The sequence below is a fragment of the Ailuropoda melanoleuca genome, chromosome 13, assembly GCF_002007445.2.
Source record: "Ailuropoda melanoleuca isolate Jingjing chromosome 13, ASM200744v2, whole genome shotgun sequence".
NCBI classification, from domain to species: Eukaryota; Metazoa; Chordata; class Mammalia; order Carnivora; family Ursidae; genus Ailuropoda; species Ailuropoda melanoleuca.
Window position 1 is genome coordinate 70868734 of NC_048230.1, and position 21924 is coordinate 70890657.

Genomic DNA, 21924 nt, shown 5'->3' on the forward strand with positions numbered 1-21924 from the left:
ACAGCAGCCGACACACCCGTGTCACCCGCATACGGCTAACCTTCTGATGGCTACATGAAACAGCGGTACTGCACACTGTATTTCTATTTTTTTAATAAAATTTTTTATTATATTATGTTAGTCACCATACAGTACATCCCTAGTTTTTGATGTAAAGTCATGATTCATTACTTGCGTATAACACCCAGTGCACCATGCAGTACATGCCCTCCTTACTACCCATCCCCAGCCTTTCCCAGTCCCCCACCCCCCTCCCCTCTGAAGCCCTCTGTTTGTCTCACTGTATTTCCTCACGGGATCTTAGCGAGCTTCAGTGTGAAAAGTACACTTTAGCCCACCAGTAGTGTGACCGAGCCTGTCCTCCCTCGGACTGATACTTTATCTTATACTCCAGGAGCCTGGATAATCTTCTGTCCTGTTGACCTACCATAACCTCTACAGAGAGCAATTTAGAACTATCTATCAATACCTTTTGACGGAGCAGTTGTATTTCTAAGAATGTATCCCACAGATACAAGGATATTCGTTGTGGCATCATTTGTGGTAGCAACAGACTGTGGGCCACCCCAATTCCCATCAAGAGGGGGCTGACTGAATAAATTAAATATATATGTAATAACATATATATAATGGAGTTCTGTGCAGTTACTGAGAAGAACGTGCTAAGCTAAATGTAACCCTAGACTAAGATGCACCGCTAAGTGAAACAAGTAGATGAGGAACCGTGTGTATAGGACAGTTAACATGGTGTGTAAGCATGTGGACATAGCATTCAGGTTTATGTTTGATATGCAAAACAAGATTAGAAGTAGGCATATCAAAGTGGTAACAGTGGCAGCCTCAGCAGGGGAACTGTGGGCCTAGAGGACTCTCAGGTCAAGAGAGTGAGAAAAAGCTTCGCTGTAGGCTTGTTTGTACTGTTTGCTTTTCCTATTTTGTGCCAATAATACTCTTCCATTCTAAAATCATAAACTATGGCTTCGGCAGAATGTATGCAAATGAATGAGGATGTGGTATAATACATTACATAGAAAGCACTTATTCAACCAACAGAATGAATACAATCTGAATGCAAATTAGAAAATAAGTGTTAAATTTTTTCTTAAGTAGGGGCGTCTGGGTGGCACATTGGGTTAAGCGCCGGACTCTTGGTTTTGGCTCAGGTCATGATCTCAGGGCTGTGGGATCCAGCCTCGCATGGGGCTCCGTGCTCAGCACGGAGTCTGCCTGAGACTCTCTCTCCTCTCCCTCTGCACCCCCCTTAGATAAACAAATAAATCTTAAAAAAAAAATTTTTTTAAGTAAAAACAAAAAAGAGGCCTTCATTTGACGCCGGAAAACTCAGGGAAAGGAAGAGTAAACGGGTCCTTTGGGAAGGGGTAGCGAGCAAGCAGGTCAGAGTGAAGAGGTGCATACGAGGACCCCAAATTCCTAAAAACCTCACTGTGGGGGTGTTTTTTGGTTTTAAGTAGGTGATTATCCTGTTTGTTGATTCAGTGACCTCTTCAGTGACAGGTCCCTCTCCCTCACGTGTTCTCTAGCCTCCCAGGTCCCTGCCCACAAGGCAAGTATTATTCGGTTTTTAGTCTTGCTGGGCTAGTTAATGCATAGCAAGCAAACATGTATTAACACATACTTACCCCCTCCTTTTTAACACAAGCGTAGAATGTTATTCACAGTAATAACAGTGTCCTGCACCTTGCTTTTCCTTACTAAACCTATCTTGGCATTTGTTCCCTCAATAAATACACAGCTGCCTTATTCTTTATGACAGCAGCAAAATATCCCACTGCATGGAAGCGTCATAATTTATTTAACCACATTCCTAGCACTTAAGCTGTTTCTGATATTTTACTGTGAAAAAACCAGGCCCACATCCTTTCACATGCGGGAAAGTGTATCTGTAAGATAAATTTCTAAGTGCAACTGCTGGCTCACAGGATATATGCATTTGTAATTTTAATAGCCACTCAGGACAGTGCTAACAATTTCTTTTCAGTTGTGAGGGTGACTTATTCCCTGCCAACAAAGGAGTGCGAGAATGTGAGGCAGTGATGGGCCAGGCTTATGTGCTGTACGTTAATAAATATACAGTCAATGTGTTCTCCCATTAAGCTTTTATAAAAAATTCTGCTAAGCACATGGAAACATGAAAAGTTACTTATTATACTTCTCTAGTTACATGTAATAAAATAATGTCTAGAATGAAGAGCTGGAAGACCTCCAGCCCTCTTGGAACCCATTTTCTATAAAATTGGTAAAACAGGGGGGCGCCTGGGTGGCTCAGTCATTAAGTGTCTGCCTTCAGCTCAGGGCGTGATCCCAGGGTCCTGGGGTCGAGCCCCGCATTGGGCTCCACGTTCCGCTGGAAGCCTGCTTCTTCCTCTGCCACCCCCCCCACTTGTGTTCCCTCTCTCGGTGGTAATCTGTCAAATAAATAAATAAAATCTTTTTAAAAAATTGGTAAAACGGGTAATTCTCCTTCCTTATAGATGATTGTGAGACTAAGGGGCACTTACAAAGGTGGAAGTATGTTATGAACTAACATAAAGCTGGATTAAAATCAACTGATACAGATTCATCCAAAACCCTTGTCAAAGGGTCATTCCAGTGATTACTGGTGAGCCCTAACTCTTATTCTCTTATTCCGTTTGTAGTCATCACCCTAAAAAAAAATCAGATTTAACTGAGATCCAAATACCTAATCAATGTTCAATTGGTAGTGAAGCTCACGGGGCGCCTGGGTGGCTCAGTCGGTGAAGCGTCTGTCTTTGGCTCAGGTCATGATCCCAGGGTCCTGGGATCAAGCCCCGCATCTGGCTCCTGCTTCTGCCTCTCCCTCTACTGCTCCCCCCCCACTTGTGCTCTCTCACTCTTGCTCTCTCTCAAATAAATAAATAAAATCGTAAAAAAATTAAGTGAAGCTCAAGCCATTTAAGGAAAAAACATGTAAAAGACAGTCCTCATTCCTCACCTTCTATATGCTATTACAATTTTGCCTAATGAGAAGAAAGAACTAGATGTTAGAATGGCCAGTCTGCTTACTGCTTCTCCCTTTCTCTTCCAGAGCAATGGCCCCCAAGCTACCACGTAGCCGATCCCATGCCTGTCTCTACCTCCATGTCAGCAGAGACCTCCAAATGCTGCCCAGGTGCCACGTTCAACCCCCAGCCCCCTGAGCCTCCTGCAGGGAGGCGTCTGCTGCGGCGCGTGGGACAGTTCACACAAGGTCCTAAACTCGGAGTAAGAAACGTAAGGGGTGGGGGTGGGCAGGCGCCTGGCTGGCTCAGCCGCTGGAGCCTGCAACTCTCTTGATCTCAGGGTTGTGAGTTCGAGCCCCACACTGGGTGATTACTTAAAAAAATAAAACGTTAAGGGCACCTGGGTGGCTCAGTCGTTAAGCATCTGCATTCGGTTCAGGGCGTGATCCCAGAGTCCTGGGATCAAGCCCCACATCAGGCTCCTCTGCTGGGAGCCTGCTTCTTCCTCTCCCACTCCCCCTGCCTGTGTTCCCTCTCTCGCTGGCTGTCTCTCTCTCTGTCAAATAAATAAATAAAATCTTTAAAAATAATAATAATTAAAAAATAAAATAAAAAAAGTTAAAAAAACAACAACAACGTGAGGGGGCGGTGAGTGGAGAATGCGTCAGTAGAGAGACAAATTTTTCTGCATTGCATACCCCTGAAGAGGCAGAGCTGTCCCGCTTTTACCTATGTGGCCCCAAACCTGTTTAAAAAAAAAAAAAAAGCCTGCAGCAGGGTAACCTTGATGTTCAGGGCTTGTGTTAGAGCACCGTCTAATTTTTGAGCTCTCCAAAACGATAAAAACAAAGGAATGATAATGACCTACAATTATGTTTAAAATGTTTTAAAAAGAAGGAATTCCCAAAGCCTGTGTCCCCTTAATTAAATCTCAACTCAGAACCAGAACACCATTTCTTTTCAGAGCCCACTGAGCTCGACTGAACTAGTCATGTATCACTGACGTAGTACTTCAGGAAGATGGGCTAATTTAATTTCCTGCCACCAGGGCTTAAAAACTTGCTCTGGGTCCTCCTCAAAGGAGAGGGTTTTCTTGGAAGGATGCCCTGACACTCTTTCTTTACTTTATTACCTTCCTCACTCTCCTTCTAGCCGGTCTAATTACAGTGATAAATCTTTAAAGGAACTCACAGCATTGCCAGGAAAGAAGCAACCACAGGTCAGCAGCTTGTCACCTTCATCCTGAATACCTTTTCTGTTAGAACTTGTCATTTCAACATTAACAACCACAGTCTGAATGGCCACTATACATGAAAAACCGAGTTTCTCCCCAACTTCACCTCTTTTGTCCACTGAGAAAGTCAGTTACACGTTTCTAATGGCAAAGACACTCTTCCAGATCATTCTCCAGCTCTTACATTTGGATTAATGCGCCCTCACTTTTGCTAGTTGTCACAGAGTCTTACCTCAAATTCTAGAACTCAGTGTGGACTGGATTCTCACTATTGGCTTCCTATAGAGATTCTAAGACAGAGGTCACAAACTGGTCACATTCTACCTGAAGCATTTTATTTGGACGATTTAATTTGTTTAAAAAATAAAGGCTCAGCAATTCCACTTCTATGGTATGCGTATGTCCTAGTGAAAAACCTTTGCACACGTACACAAGGAAACATGGACAAGGATGCTTCCTGCAGCATGTTAAAAAAGAAAAATGGGAAACAACCTAAACATCTATTTTCAGGGGAACTGAAAAATAACATATGGTGTAATCATCATAGACACTATACTGTTCAGTAGGTAAAAGAAGTGCATTAGAGCAGCGGTCAGCAAACTATAGCCCATGGGCCAAATCTAGCCCACAACCTGTTTTTGTAAATAAAGTTTTATTGGAATACAGCCATACCCCTTGTTTACATATTATCTATGGCTGTATTAGCTATAAAATGGCAGGGTTGAGTAGCTGTAACAGAGACAGGCTGGCTCACAAAACCTAAAATATTTACTGCCTGATCTTTTACAGAAAAAGTCTGCCAACCCCGAATTAGACTTATATATATTTACATGGATAAATAAGCAGGCTGAGTGAAAAAGCAAGTGCAGAGTGAAAATTATGATTAAAAATTTATAAAACAATATGGTGCTCATGGAGTTGCATTTATTTATATGTAAGTAGTAAAACATGAGATAGAAAGATATACAACAGGGGCGCCTGGGTGGCACAGCGGTTAAGCGTCTGCCTTCGGCTCAGGGCGTGATCCCGGCGTTATGGGGATCGGGCCCCACATCAGGCTCTTCTGCTATAAGCCTGCTTCTTCCTCTCCCACTCCCCCTGCTTGTGTTCCCTCTCTCGCTGGCTGTCTCTATCTCTGTTGAATAAATAAATAAAATCTTAAAAAAAAAAAAAAAAGAAAGATATACAACAATCTACGATAGCAGCTGCCCAAACTGGGCAGGGCAAGAGGTGGAGAATGGGATTAAAAATGGGAAGGATATTTCCATTTTTTCTGTAATATTTTATCACTTCCCTTTAAAAAAAAAGAAAAGAAAAGAAAAGAAAGCGGGGGGCACCAGGCTGGCTCAGTTGGTGGAGTGAGCAACTCTTCTTGATCTCAGGTGTTGTTGAGTTAGAGCCTCACGTGGGGAGTTAAGGATACTTAAAACAAAAAAATGGAAAATGAGGCTTGAAAAAAATAAGAGAAAATGTTAACAGCGTTCAATCCTGATTGTTTCTCATTTTATTCGCTGAATGCTTAAAATTTTCTCAAAAATGTTCCCCCCCCCAAAAAAACAACAAACCCCCCCACCACCAATTTCACATTTTAAAAACGCCAGGTCTTCTGCTTCTCTTGAAGAATGGAACTATCTAACAGCCCCTGGCCTGTGCCCTAAATGGGAGCTGAGAAATAGCTGCCTCTTTGGAGGACCTGACTTCTCCAATCCTCCCCAAACCCACTCCTTACTGTCTCACTCCCAGCATGCTTTGCCCGTTTGTACTTCCTGCCTGGCTCCTATAGGCGTCTCTGTCCATAACCGAATTCATGTACACATGATCTGATTAGAAATGCCTGCCATGCTAGCCCATCTTTTTAAATGACATTTACCAAGGTTCTGTAATGACACGGAAAGTGTTTATCATAAATGAAAAAGCAGTTTATAAGACTGCATGCAATCACAATTATATAACAATAAGACATATCAAAACATCAACAGTGGTCGATTTGGGGTGTGGGACTAGAGGTGATTTCCCCTGCTTCCTCAACATTTCTGTATTTTCCAAATATTCTTTAATGAGTATGTGGTATCTTCAAATGGGGAAAAAAATAAAGGCCTGGCAATTCCCGCAAACAGGCCTGCAAGGAGCAGCGATCTGCAGGCACACAGAGCGCACACTAATGCATCTGTAATCAATGCATTCCGACGCAGTGTCTATAAGATCAGACCAGGCAATCACCTGCCAACTGCCTGGCCTGGAGTTCAAGGACTCAGACTATCTGGAAAGCAGCTGAAGCCACGGATCACGTGGGCCATCCGAAAAAACACTGCAACTCTCAGGCAAGAAGATAAAGCAACTCCCTATTAAGCAGCCGAAAACCACTCCCTGCGCAAGTTTCTCTAGGGGGAAGCGGCTGCTTCTACTCTGCATCCACCTCTTCACCATCAACACCACACTCTCACAACTGCTGCTACGTGTGTTGAAGTACCAGGGCTCCTTGTGTGCAATCCCTGAGCCACCCCAAGAGAGCAAGTCCCATTCTGGGCCTCTGGTTCCCATGATGGCCAGTGACCACAATGGGAGTTACACAATTTTCAAAGCAGGATTATTCAGCTCCTGTTGAAAATTAACATCACAGCCCTGCAGAACTTTTAAGAGGACACTGGATTTGTGTTGAGGGAACAGCTCTGTATATGCTTATATATGCATAAAATATATTTGAAAGGCTATTCATGAGCCAGAAAACAACACTGGTTGCCTGTAGGGAAAGGGCTGTATGGTGAGGGCCAAGAGTAGGAGGGAGACTTTGCACGTCTACCCTTTAGATCTCTTAAGTTTTAAATTGTGGGAGTATATTGTGTGGTCAGAAAAATAAAATTAGGGGAAAAAAGGAGATGGAAAAAATTTGTGAAATTAATTAGCAAACTAATATCCAGGTGTTAAAACTCATTCTTTTCTTCTTTTCATCTATCTAGTTTCACTGACCACCACGAATATAAGGTAATAAAAATGTCTTGAGACGCCTGGCTGGCTCAGTCAGTGGAGCGTGCGACTCTTGATCTCAGGGTCATGAGTCTGAGGTCCACGTTGGGTGTAGAGATTACTAATAAAAATAAATAAATAACTGTTTTTTTAAAGGAAAAAAAATGTTTCAATTGATGAACAAAGGGCCCTAGGAATAAAAGTACTTATCTCAGCTTTCTCATGAAGTGTCATAAAAGAACTTCCATGAGGTCTACGGTAATGGCATCTTTAACATTCTAATGTCATTGTAGCCTGTCATGTAGCCTCAGCCCTAAAGGCATTTAGAGCAAAGATGTCAAAATACCAGACTAATAAAACATAGTTTGTTGTTATTACAGACAATGTTTATAGCCAGTAGTTGCGCAAACGTCTAAAAACCTTCACACTCTCTCTTATAGTACATATGAGAGCCACAGCTTCTCAAACTGGAAAAGACTGTTTGAGAAGAGTTGAGTCATCAGTATCTTGAATCAAACAATCCATTGAAATGTAATGCTCAAAATGTTATAATCCCTTGAAACAGCAACTCCATTTCTTGGAATTATTTTAAGGACATCATTTAAGGACATCAGTAACTGAATATATGTGCAAGACGTACATACATGTTTATAATTATTACAGTACCATCTCTGACCACCTAAATACTTACCAATAAAGGATTGGTTATGACACATCTCTACAATGGGAAGTTATGCAGTTATTAAAATGGCAATACACCTCTAGGTATTTACTTATAGGAAGATGTTCATGACATTTTGTTGATGCAGGCTACCAAACAGAAGAGTTATTATAATGTGATTTATATTTACGTGTGTACATGCACATGTGCAGAGAAAGATGTGGGGGAAATGGTGTAAAGTCATGGTTAAAAGCATGAGCTTTAGTGTTCAACAGGACAGGGTTTGCATTTCTGCACTGCCACTTAGCTACAAAATCTTGAGAAAGTTACATAAGTCATAGTTTCTTATATAAAATGCAGTTAATAACACCTACCTGAAAGGACTAGTCTATGGATTACATAAACTAATAAATGCTCAATACTTAGCCTAGTGCAAGATGTGTAATGAACACTCAGGGAATGCAAGCAACATTGATCTCGGGAGTGAGCTTACAAGCGATTTTTTTGCTTTCTTTGGCCTTTTTGATAGGTGCATATATTTTGTTTCTTATAATCAAGTGGGAGAAAAGCAAAAAAGCTATTTTTTCTTTGGGGGAAAAAAGTCTAGCACTTTGATTTCAGGGCTAAGTGTCCTAGGAAGACAGGCTACTTATCTGGAAAGAAACCTACAAAGGTCACATACAAGAAACATGAACAAATAAATTCTTGTCCTGAATTCAAATTGGCGCCAGGCATGCCCTATCATTTGGGAGCCCAAACAGGCAAGGAAAGCATTTATCTAGGGAGGAAAAGAGGGAAAGAAGTCCCTTTTTTTTTTTATCCCATTGTGAAACATTCATAAAATACATTCATAAAAATATATTCAAATCTAGAGGATACTTCTCATTAGAATCAGTGTGGGTCTGGGCTTTTGTTGTATTCGATAGTCACAACTCATAGCTTATCAAGAGTGACTCCTGGGTGGTTCAGTTGGTTAAGCATCTGCCTTAATCTCAGGTCATGTCCTGGGAGCTAGTCCAGCTGAGCAAGGAGCCCGTTTCTCCCTCTGCCAGCCACTCCCCCTGCTTGTTGTGTGCTCTCTCTCTCTCTCTAACAAATAAATAAATAAAATCTTTAAAAAAAAAAAAAAAGGATTAGGGGCACCTGGGGGGCACAGCGGTTAAGCGTCTGCCTTCGGCTCAGGGCGTGATCCCGGCGTTATGGGATCGGGCCCCACATCAGGCTCCTCCGCTGGGAGCCTGCTTCTTCCTCTCCCACTCCCCCTGCTTGTGTTCTCTCTCGCTGGCTGTCTCTATCTCTGTCAAATAAATAAATAAAATCTTAAAAAAAAAAAAAGATTAAAAAAAAGAGTTTAATGTATATTCCTCTTCTAATCCTCAAAATCACCTTAGGAGGCATAGGTATTAGCCTTATTTTAAAAATAAGAATGGGAGGTTCAGAGAAATTAATTTGCTCAAGGTCTCACAGCAAATAAGTGGAACAGTCAGGATTCAAAACAGGGCTTACCTTATGTAAAGACCTACGTAAGTCTTTATTCTGAACACACACACATATGTGTATGTACATGTGTGTATCAATATATGCATAGATAAAAACAATTCAAGCTAGATAGGTAAGTATACAGTAAACGAGTAATCTTCTGCCTACCCCTTGGGGAGATACTCAATGCATGTGCAAGCATTAATGTATCTGTATTGCTCTCCCACCCTTTTCTTTCTTTTTTTTTTTTTAATTCAAGTGGAAGTATACTATGTACCATTCTCCATCTTACTTTATAGATGTTTGAGGCAATTTCTGCACCACCTCCCCCTTTCAACAGCTGCCCAGATATCATGGTGTGGTTGCTTCATAACGTTTTTGATGGGGCACCTGACTGGCTGAGTCAGTGGAGCGTGCAACTCTTCATCTCAGAGTCATGAGTTCCAACCCCACAGTGGATGTAGAGTTTACTTACAAAATAAAATAAAGGGGTGCCTGGGTGGCACAGCGGTTAAGCGTCTGCCTTCGGCTCAGGGCGTGATCCCAGCGTTATGGGATCGAGCCCCACATCAGGCTCCTCCACTATGAGCCTGCTTCTTCCTCTCCCACTCCCCCTGCTTGTGTTCCCTCTCTCTCTGGCTGTCTCTATCTCTGTCAAATAAATAAATAAAATCTTAAAATAAAATAAAGTAAATGTATAATGTATTTGATTATTCAACTACGGAGGGATCTTCTCATGGTTTCCGGTCTTTTGCTACTGCAAACAATGCTGCAGTGACTATCCTGAGCATAAACTTTAACTGCGGGTAGGAGTAAGGAGCAGGATCCATTTCCAGAGGTGTAAAGCTATACATGTTCCTTTTTTGACAGACGGTGCCATCTTATATCCCACTCCCCTGCTAATCCCCCCCGCCACCGGTGCACCCTGTTGCCCACACCAGTCCAGCATACAGAACTTATGCTCTCAACCACCACAAGGCTATGAAGCCTGAAGAGCCTTCCTGCCAGGAACTTCTCATTGCATGTACTAATCCAGGAAAGAAACAAAGTTGTTTCTCTGCTAAAAATGTACACTCTGTTGATGTCAGACACTTAAATCAATCAAATATAACATTTGGCTCTTGACTGGGGCCCTTTTTGGATCTTGATTCATATGAATCAACTTATAAAATGTATGAGACAATCAAGGACATTTGAATACTGGATATTAGATGATGTTAAATAATTATTATTACTTTTTTTTAGGTCTAAAAATGTTGTTCTTTAGAGAAAGTTCTTACTTTTAGGCATACACACAAAAGTGTTTTCAGATAAAGTTACGTGCTGTCTGGGATCACAATAAACCAGAGCGGGGTGGGATGGATGGGAGCTTATTGGTAGAACAGAAGTGCCATGTGCTGATAACTGCTGGAGGTGGGTAATGGGTTCATGCTTCACTATACTATTCTATTTTTATGTATGCTTGGAATTTTCCAAAACGAAAAAAAAAAAAAGCCTTCTGACCCATGGCTTTTCTTTCTTTTTTTTCTTTTTTCCACTTTTAGGAAATTTTTAATTGTGGGGGTGCCTGGGTGGCTCAGTCAGTTAAGCGTCTGCCTTCAGCTCAGGTCATGATCCCAGGGCCTTGGATAGAGTCCCGAGTCAGGCTCCCCACTCAGTGGGAGGTCTGCTTCTCCCACTCCCTCCGCCTGCAGCTCTCCTTGCTTGTGTGCTCTCTGTCAAATAAATAAATAAAATTAAAAAAAAAAAAGAAAAGAAAATTTTAATTGTGGTAAATAAAATATACCCTCTTAACCATTTTTAAGTGTACAGTTCAATAGGTGTCCATTACATCCACATTGTTGTGTAACAGATCTCCAGAACTTTTTCATCTTGCCAAACTGAAACTCTATACCTATCAAACAAAAACTCCCCATTTCCCCCTCTTCCCAGCCCCTGGAAACTACCACTCCACCACCATGTTATAGCATGTGACAAGATCGCCTTGTTTTTTAAGGCTAGATAATAACCTATTGTACGTATATGCCACATTATTTTAATCCACTGATCTGTCCATGGACATTTGGACTACTTCCACCTCCTGGCTATTCTGAATAATGCTATAGTGAACATGGGTGTGCTCAATAACTTTTCTTTTCTTTTCTTTTTTTTTTTTAAGATTTGTTTATTTATTTGAGAGAGGAGAAAGAGTGTGGTGCACAAGCAGGGGGAGGGAGCAGAGGGAAAGGGAGAGAGCAAATCTCGAGCAGACCAGGACCCTGAGATCATGACCTGAGCTGAAATCAAGAGTCTAACCGATGGAGCCACCCAGGTGCCCCTCAATGACTTTTCATTTTAATCAGACTGCCTTTCTGCTGGATAGAGAGCCACAGCAAAATCTACATTTAAAAGAGGTAAGTGGCCTGGAATAAGGAGAGATAGATTCAGGCACAACTGAGATTGAAACCCGGTCCTACCATCCCTCACTGGGGCTCCACACAAGTTCCTTCACCCCTTTCGGCCTATCCGCTGTCTGTAAAATGGGAAGACTGCCAATCCCCTGCCTGCTGCCTGGGGCTGTGTGAGGATCAGAGGAGACAAAGCATTACAGTGCCTGGCCCGCAGGAGGTGCTTCTGCCCTGACCCAGTTTAGAGGAGAAAAGTCCTGAGACGGCGAGAGGGAAGCAACATGGCACACCAGGTTAATAAGTGGCAAAATACTTAGAAACCAGGTCTACCTGGCTCCAAAGTTCATGGCCTTTTTTCCACACCAGCCCAAGATATCAGTCATCCGGTTGTCTCTTCACCTTTTTTACCATTTCCAGGCACCACCTGTACTATTATTTACTCAAGGTTTTTCTTTAAAACTACTTTTTTTAACCCAAATTTATTTTTAAAAGAAACTTTGTATTACTAACATGAATAGGAAATCAGTATCACTCACTGTAAATAGAAGGTAACTATGAAAATAAATATAAGGACACACAACAGTGTTACTCAATTCTAGCTAGATACTGCAGGTTCCCTAAGGACTGAGGTCTGATCTCTCTTGGTTAGAAAGCCAGCTTAGCAAGTGTTCAACAGAACCAAGCAAACACTCTCCGAGACACAGTCAGAAGAAGAACCAAAGGAGCTGAAAAGGGAATAACGCTCGGCGCACCTGGGTGGGTGCAATCCGTTAAGATTAAGCCTCGGACTCTTGGTTTCACCTCAGGTCGTGATCTCAGGGTCCTGAGACTGAGCCCCGCTTGGGTTCCGTGCTCCATGCTGAGCGTGGAGTCTGCTTCGAGTTTCTCTCTCCCTTTCCCTCTGCCCCTCCCCCCAAACAAATCAATACATCTTAAAAAAAAGCGGGGGGGGGGAATAACGCTCACATGCCATTCAATGTAATTTAGGCTGTTGTATTTGAGGGCCACCAAACATCTTCTCCTGTTCCACCTGGTTTAACTCTGCAGCATCCAACCACATCTAGATCCCCAAAATCAGAATCCCGTTTTATCAAAATTTCTGGTGATTCATGTGTATGTTAATGTTGGAGAAGCTCTGCCTACGTGTGTTACCTCTACAGTAAACAGTTCCCAAAGTCCGTGAGGCAGAATTTCCTACAAATTACAGCACTCATTTTAGTTAGATGATGAGGGAAATACTTTTTAAAAAACCCTCTCGGAAAGTCCACCGTCATGGTTCCCTGTCCACAATGGTATGTGTGCTCTCGCAGCTCCACACAGTGCACAAACCTGACAATGCGTGCACAGTTTCTGGTCGATGTCACCAACCAACAGCCCTGCAGGGAATGGAGGGCTGAAATAGGCCCACGTTCCAGGTCTTACACATTGGGAATTCTGTATCAAAAAGAAAAGTGGATTAAGGAGAAGCAGCAAAGAAGGCTGAGAAAAATCACTAAGATCCTTATGATATGTGAATTAGATCTCAATAAAGCTTTTTAAAGTACTTTTAGAAGCTCCTAATAAAATTTTAAGAAGGAAAATTTACACTTCTTTAGAATTTTTTCAAGTTCTAACTTTCCCCAAAGCATTTATTTAGAATTGTTCTCTTATGAGACTGAGAGAGAAGCAGAGATGTTCATTAGAGCACTATATGTGATTATAAAAAGCTGGAAACAAACGCCCAATGCTAGGGACAGTTCACCATAAACATGGAAACATGGTTATGAAATGTTAAATGAACATTTCCAAATGGAAAATGAGAAGTCCGCTTTGAGTACATCTATCTAAATATATATCTGCAAGTAGACAAGTGTGCTGAAATTGAGACAGAATACCATTTTCACCGGTAATCCCTCCCACCAAATTGTAATTGTAATCTAGTTAAAAGAAATGGTCAGAAATGCAGACAAAGGCATTTATGCAAAGATAATCATCAAGACGTTCTCTGTAGCATTATTTATAATATTCAATATTGAAACTAGCCTAAATGACAACAATAGGGGAAATAGGTAACAACTGTGCATCCACGAGAAAAAATATATATTTAGGATACATTTGCCTTTGGATAGTAAGATGTTACAGAGATTAGTTCTGGGTGGTAGGACTTAAAGTGAATCTTTTAAAGCATTTTTTAAAAGATTTTATTTTTAAGTAATCTCCACACCCACCGTGGGGCTCAAACTCACAACCTCGAGATGAAGAGCCGCACGCTCCACCGACTGAGCCAGCCGGGCGCCCCAAAGTGAACCTTATTTAATCTTCTCAGGACTTTCCTCATTTTTCCTCAACACAAATTCATTATTTTTATAATCAGGAAAAAAATTCTATTAAAAAATGCTGGGAAATAAATAAATAATTTAAAATGCTGGCAACTGAAGAAATAAGGAAAGAAAAACACGATATATTTCTTAGGCTAGAATCTGAGTCGTTACTGCAGATCTTGCAAAACCAGTAACTATTTCCACCAAGAACTATCTTCTTGAGGTTATCTTAAGTAACCCAAACTGATAATTCATTCTCACCTGAATGGAATCTTTTGTGATTTACTAGCTAGATTTTTTTGCTTAGGTTACTGAAATGTGTTATAAAGTAATGATTACCGCAATCTACTATACTGCTCCGGACGGTGCTATGAGCTTTTAGTTTCTATTTACTTTATTCCCACCCAAAAGCCTCAAAGCAAGCAGTTCCTGGAACCACGGTGAAGGTGAAATGAAGGACCCCAGAGTAGGTAAGAGCCTGTCATGTCTCAACTACCAACAATCACTTACAATTTCTAGTTGCCTTGGACCCTCTTCCATTTATACACCGTGTCCGAATATGACAAAACGCACGTGCTGCAGATATCTTGCCAAACACTTTAAAAAGAAAACCACACCCACCACAATGATCACTGGGTGCTCTCTAATGCAAACCCTGATTTAAATAAATCAGCATACTAAAGAGAGAGCTGCCTGTGTGTGTAAGAGCTCAATGTCTGCAGTGTGACAAAGTGAGGAGACACAATGTGTCACCATGACTAACTGAGCCTTAAACAAGAACATCCCGAGCTGCAGTGCAGATGTGTGACGCTGATAAGCAGAGCTGATTGCAATCAATGATCTCTGGCTGCCAAGAAATATGCTCTAAAAGCCCCACCCTGGAAGGTCTGGGTGAAAGCCCAGCATGAAGTCACCAAGAAGAAGAAAATACCACTCAACTCCACGCTCAGTCTTCCAGGCAGGGCTGGAAGAGCCTCAGAAGGCTGTCCCAGGTCCTTATTTTGTGTATACAGAAACAGGTCCAGAGAGGTCCAGGCATTTGCCCCAGGTCACACAGCAAGTGGCAGAATTGCTACTAAAATTCTTGCCCCAACCCCCCAGATCCTACCTCCTTTTCACACCAGAATTTCCTGTGACAGCACACCTTGACCAAGAAATCTTTCTAAGACTCTGGAGAGATCAGGAGATGTTCAAAGGAAAATAATGTGCCCACGGGGCAGAGAGGGAAAACTGAGGCACCACAAAACTGAATCCTTCGCAGTCAGTCAGCAGGGTGGTATGGGACTTGGGCTGCCCTCTTCTCACCCATACAGATGTTATCACCACCACCGAGAAACAGTGTAGGGCCAAATGACTCAGTACAAGCTCACAGTTCCCACCCGCGTCAGCTGTTTTGGCCTCGAGTGTTGGACTGCTAAGAAGTGTGAGAGGTGGCTTATCTTATAAATTGGATATCTGTTTACCGACTACTGGTCAAGTGGTTGACATCCAGGTTCAGTTAGAATAGCTCAAGGGTTTTTCCCCTGATTTCCTCAAACATTCTTTGAAGTCACTTTTTCATCAGCATTTGACATTGGTTACCCACAAACAGAAGAGAACGGCTCTTGACAAGACAGCAGGGATATACTGCCCCCCACAAAGTGAATGAACTCAGTGGTAGAAGGAGTAATGGACTCAGACTTAGCAGATCTGGGGAAGTTATTTCACTTTTGTGTGCCTCTACTTTCCTCTTCTGGAATGTGGGATTCATAACAGTACCCATGTTCGGGGTTGCCGTGAAGACTACATGAGACAACCTGTGTCAAGTACTTATGACAGTGCTTCGCTCAATAAACATTAGCTATTCCTATTACTTTTATTATCATTATCATGGGCAAGGCCTAGTTTTGCCACATATTACCAAATGAGTGCACCTGAAGTTTCCACTTGTGCAGGACACACCCGGGGGTCTTGGTGAAATGCAGCCTGGTGTATCTGCTCAAGGCCCAGATTTCTAACAAGCTTCCAGGGGACATGGGTACTTCTGTCACACAAACACACTCAGCAGCAAGGATCTACCTAAGCCAGCAGGTGCCTAACACCATGGACAAAAACAGACGACCTCTTAGCGTCTCGGTGACTCGTCTGTAAACTGGGGATAGTACATATGCCACACCATCTCCACCGACCGGCATTAGTAAGTAAGAATGCACAGGAAAGAGCATTCTAAACTGCTCTACAAGTGGAGGTGGTGGGATTATCAGTCTTACTGTTTCCAGCTTGGAACTTACAACATTGTAAAGCCTAAATTTACAAGGGCAATTATTAGTATATTTGAAAAAAAGGCCTGAATTCTCTTGCTCAGAGGAGATACTCCATTCAAGGATCCTCTAGGAATTCTGGCAGAACACAACAGCTTTTCAAGGGATCCCCAAATCAAAAGCTCTGAAACTTTAGATGTCATTTGATGGCCAAGAAAGAACCACTTTGGCAGGGAAACTGTGGCCATGTGAAGCACTGACAGTAAGCTTCATTAGAGACTCCATTCTCTCTCCCAGAGCTGGCCAGCCTCCTTCCAGCCTTCGTCAGCCAAGATCTCGAGTCAGGACAGCGACGCCAAGAGCATGAGACAGATGGCCGCTGCCCTGGCAAAGCCCACGCCTGCCACTCCACAAACTGGCCGAGAGCCAGAGCGCAAGAAAAGCAGGGCTTGCGGATGTCCGAGGTGGGGGCTTCAATGAGAAACATCTGGCTGTCCTCCTGCGGGATAAGCTGGGATCTCTTCCCCAAGGACCATAAGGTATGATGTTTATACCTTCTGCCCCTCCAACAGGTTCAGAGCGAGCCATTGCTCATTCTTCCTCACAGGGCACCTTACCACGAAGTTCTTCCATCCTTTGAGAGGCAGATGGCACCACCAACATCTACCTAACTGCTCAGGCCAAAAACCCAGGAGTCATCCTTGATTCCTTCAGCTCTTCTCCCAACCACCATCCTGCTGGTTCTGCCTCCAAAACACATCCCCAATCCAGCCTCTTGTACCCATGTCCACTGCTACCCCGCTAGCAGGGCATGCACCATCACCTCCCTACTGGCCTCCTAACCACCCTTCTGGCTGCCATGCTTACCCCCCCCTTAAAATTCATTGGCTACACAGAGGCCAAAGTGATTTAAAAAAACAAAAAACCGGGGCGCCTGGGTGGCTTAGTCAGTTTAAGCGTCTGCTGTAGGCTCAGGTCATGATCTCAGGGTCTGGGGATAGAGCTGCTTCTGGCTCCCTGCTCAGCGGGGAGTCTGCTTCTCCCTCTGCCCCTATCCCCTGCTCGCGTTCTCTCTCTCTCTCTCTCAAATAAATAAAAATCTTAAAAATAGACTACTGCCACTCCCCTTCTTAAAGCCTTCAATGGCTTCCCATGTTTGTTTGTTTGTTTTAAGACTTTATTTATTTATTTGACAGAGAGAGGCAGCGAGAGAGGGAACACAAGCAGGGGGAGTGGGAGAGGGAGAAGCAGGCTTCCCGCTGAGCAGGGAGCCCGATGCAGGGCTTGATCCTGGAACGCTGGGATCATGACCTGAGCCGAAGGCAGATGCTTAACAACTGAGCCACCCAGGCGCCCCCCACATTTTAAAAATCAAATCAATCACTTACTCTAGCCGATAAGCCCTGTATAATCTGAGGCTTCACCCCTCCTCGTTGACCCACCTCTCCATTCTCCTCCTTTCACCTCCAACTCACCTGCTCCAGCCACTCTGAGCCTTCTTTCAGTTCCCAGAACTTACCAAGATTGTTTCCTCAGAGCCTTTACCCTTGCTGTTCCTTCTGCCACATTTCTAAATGGGTGGCCACTTCTGGCAGCAAATCTCAGCAAAAATGTCACCACCTTAGGGACGCCTGGGTGGTTCAGTCAGTTAAGTGTCTGACTCTTGATTTTGGCTCAGGTCATGATCTCAGGATCCTGGGATCAAGCCCCATGTCTGGCTCTGCGGTCAGTGGGGAGTCGGCTTGGAATTCTCTCTCTCCCTCTCCCTCTGCCCCTCCCCACTATGTGCACGTGCAGCAATCTCTCTTTCTCTAAATTAAATAAATAAAAATCTTTAAAAAAAAAAAAAGTCACCACCTTAGAGAGAGGCCTTCTGACCATCCAATCAAAGTAGCAGTGCCCCAATCCCCATAAGAAGTTACTCTTTCTGACATCACTGTTTTAGTGTTTTCACAGTCCTTATTTCTATCTACATTACCTGTTCATTTATTGGTTTATTTCTCCATTGCTGCCACTGGAATGTAAACTGCATGAAAGCAAGGACCTCATCTGCCTCTGAGCCATCGTATCTCCAGGCTGGAACAGGGTCTGACACACATGAGGTGCTCAGCAAATGTGGCATGAGAAAACCTGAGGCAGCATAAGGCAAGAGCACTGAACTTGGAGCTGGAAGACCCAATTCCCAGGTGAAATGGGCCACTTGATAGCAGCATGGCTTCTCTTACCTCATGTAAGACTGCAAAATGGGGATCTTAAATCTGCACCTTACCTTCCTTGTAGGGCCAGTAATAATACCAAATGAGTGAAGGCACACTTAAACACTTTTGCAAACCACTAGGCACCATACAGAGAGCGCTGGATTATTAACCACATAAGGGAAGGCTCTTTCTCAGGGACCCACACATCAGTTGTCAAAATGAAGCTTCTAAACCGGGCACCCAACAGAAGCTTAGGGACACAAAAGAAGACATGTGGACCATCAGCTTCACTCTGCAGTAGGCGTAAACACAAGATAGGAATTCATCTTAAAAAGCCAAATCATTTCCAAAGCCAGTAATACGCAAACTAAGTTGGGAGGCCCTTGATGTATATGGCGTGGGGACTGATTTCCACATCTTCTGTTGTGCTTGGCACAGAAGGATTTAGTACACATTTACGGAATTGGGAGTTGGGCTACCAAACCTGATCCTACCATCAGCTTTCATCTTTCTTCACAATCCGTTCTGGCATGGGGTGGCAGGTTCCTGGAGCCACCCTGTCATAATACTAACATTGATGTCATACTGTGACAGCTACTATTTCAAGCTTGCAAGGACCTTCTGAGGTTAACACACCTGGTGCTGTGAGCACATACTTTAATTTATTCACTCACCAACCATAAATAGAATATAAAGTTTGGCACAGGTGCTATGTTAAGCCCGAATAATAATGGCTAACATTTATCAAACATGCCAGGTACTTTACATGTATTAGGCTCAAATGAATGCTCACAACAGCCATACATGGTAGTTGCTATTATTATCCCCATTTTACAGACGAGGAAGCCGCAGCACAGAGGTGAAGTCAGTTGCTCGGTGGCACGTAGCTTCAAGGCAGCAGAGCCAAGCTTTGAACCCAGACAGCCAGACTCCATGCTTTTAAAACACTAGCGTGCAATCAGAATTGCACAACAGCACTGACGGGGCCTTCAGATGTCATCTTCTTTCATTTTAAAGAGGAGGCGAGTGAGGGACAGAAAAGCCCCCTTTTGAATATGTCAGCTCTTTTTTGAGGTCCACACTTTGGATGGTATTTATTTAAATGAAGCTTTATAGAAGATCTTATTTCCCTGCCACTGGGGGAAAAAAAAAAAAGCTCTAGCCACAGCAGTTAGAAGAACAAAAGAATACCCGGTGGCTTTGTAACAGCTATTGTTGAGAAAGCAGAGACATCAGGGTACAGGGGTGAAAATATGGGATTTACCTGGCAAGGTGTCNGTTGAGAAAGCAGAGACATCAGGGTACAGGGGTGAAAATATGGGATTTACCTGGCAAGGTGTCCAGCTCCACCACTTTACAGACATAAGATTCTTAGGCAAGTCATTCCCCTTTCTGAGCCTCGACGTGCGGATAATATCACCACCTACCTGGCAAACGCTACGTGAAGATGAAGTGAGATAATGTACCTGAAAAGGGCTTCTAAATCATATACTTGTAAATAGCGAGTAAGCTTTAAGCACTTTCCAAAAGACATAAGAATAGATATTCCCTTTTGCTCTGGGTCAACAAAGCCCACGTATTTGAAAATGAGACCATAACTTCAGTCACCTACAAGAACTTGACCTCAGGGCTTCCACCACCAGGGCTACCCATGCAGGTCCACATCACATCCCCTGCCCGGAGAAAAGCAGAACGGAGAAGGAAAACTGGGGGCGGTGGGACATCAACATCGAAGGAATACACAAATGAGCCGGTGCTCTGCACACCTGAATCCCAAGCCTCAAAGTGTCTCCTGAAGCCTCGCCCAAACCTCCCCCCCAACATGCCTCATAATAGCTTGTTGAACACTTACCATGTGCCAAGCTACCTGACATACCCGGTTTCATTGGCTTCCCGCAGTGGTTCATTAACTTATTTCACAGATAAAGAAAAGGCGGCTCAGAGATTAACTTGCCCAAGACAAGGCCAAACAATTACTAAATGGAGATGCACAGTCTCCAACTCAAACACTCAACTTGAAACTGGACTCTTGGTCCCCATGGCAGGTGCCCTAAGAATCCTCCCTCTCCTCATTTAGGGCACTTTCAACGTACACACCTCATCATCTTAACCACTCCCAGCAGCAAGTGTTAGGAGATCCCTGAACAGTCAACTGAAGCCTGACAGGGGAAGGGACTTGCCCAAGGTCACACAGTGTGCCAGGGGCAGCGGCGAGGTTCGGACCCCAGGCTCTCGCTTCCCTTCCTCTCTCCAGAGCTGGGTCCCTGACCACCGCCGCAGACCCCACCGGATGGACGCCGAACCCTCGCGGCCGGGTCTGACGGGCCGCACCTCCGCCCAAAGGAGGAGGGGCGAGGCCGCCCGGACCGCTGGAGGATGCCCGGGAGGCAGGGCAGAGGATGCTCCCGCTCGCCTAGCAGCAGCGCCAGGGGAGGCGCCGGAGCGGGCCTGCGGGCAGATGGCGGGCGGCGGCCAGGATGGGCCTGCCCCGCGGGAGCCCGGGCCCCTCCCCGACTCACCTGCGGCGCGAGCCGACAGCGGGCGGCGGCGGCGGCGGCGGCGGCGGCGGCGGGGGCGGTGGCAAACCCCGGGCTCAGCCATTCCCCGCTGCCCCGGATGGGGAGAGACGGCGGCCGCTCACTTCCTTAGCAACCCGGCTCAGCGACCCACTTCCTTAGCAACCTGTGTCAATTTCAATAACTTTATTGGAACAGGAGCGGAGAACAGGGAAGCCCGCGGAGCGAAGCCAGGCGGCTCACCTACGGGCGCTTCGTAGGTGCCCAACGCGCTTCGGTCCTTTCACCCGCCGAAGAGGTGTGAGGCGAGCGCGTCGTGGCCTATCTCCATCTGCCGGGCTTTCGTGCCTCAATTTCCCCGTCTGTAAAATGGAACTCACCGCCTTGGTCGCGCCACGCGATTTCAGCCGCCGTTTGACCTTTCCTAAAGCGCTTTCACATCCATTATCTGACTTAAGTCCTGAACTGCTACTGAGACTGCGCCCATTTAGGGTCACTCAGTCACTGGAGCCAAAAAAATTTAGGAATGATTCCTGTCTCTTCCCTCTCCATCACCCCCTCAGCCGCTCAGTTACCATATCTCTTCATCTACCTCTCAACTATTTCTCCCTTCTCTCCACCTTTCTCCGTCTTCCGTGCCACAATAACAGGCCAGGCCGGTCTCCCCTCACCTCTAGATTGCCTGAAATATGTGCTTCTACTCATGTCCAGCCCTGCCCTGCCGAGCCATTTTTCCCTAAGGCCGCCAGAGTGATCACTTCAACGGTAAAATAAAAGCATGTCATGTTCGTGGCTTAACATCCCTTGATGGAATCTCACTGCTCTTAGCCTCAAATCCAAAGCCCCTTATGGCTTCCTACAAAATTGCTATAAGTCTGTCCAGCCACATTGGTCTGAAAGGCCAGTCTAATCCCCCCATAAGAATCCATATGCTGGGAGCCTGGGGTGGCTCAGTCGGTTAAGC

General features: G+C 44.3%; 1 protein-coding gene across 1 annotated transcript in view; it reads right to left on the reverse strand.

Moving 5' to 3' along the window:
• KIF3B (kinesin family member 3B) overlaps positions 1-21102 on the reverse strand; it is a 39553-nt gene extending 18451 nt beyond the window's left edge. The window contains exon 1 of the mRNA XM_034640127.1: positions 20964-21102. The gene's annotated coding sequence lies outside the window, so the exon portion shown is untranslated. The remainder of the gene's footprint in view (positions 1-20963) is intronic.
• Positions 21103-21924: the final 822 nt, after the last annotated feature.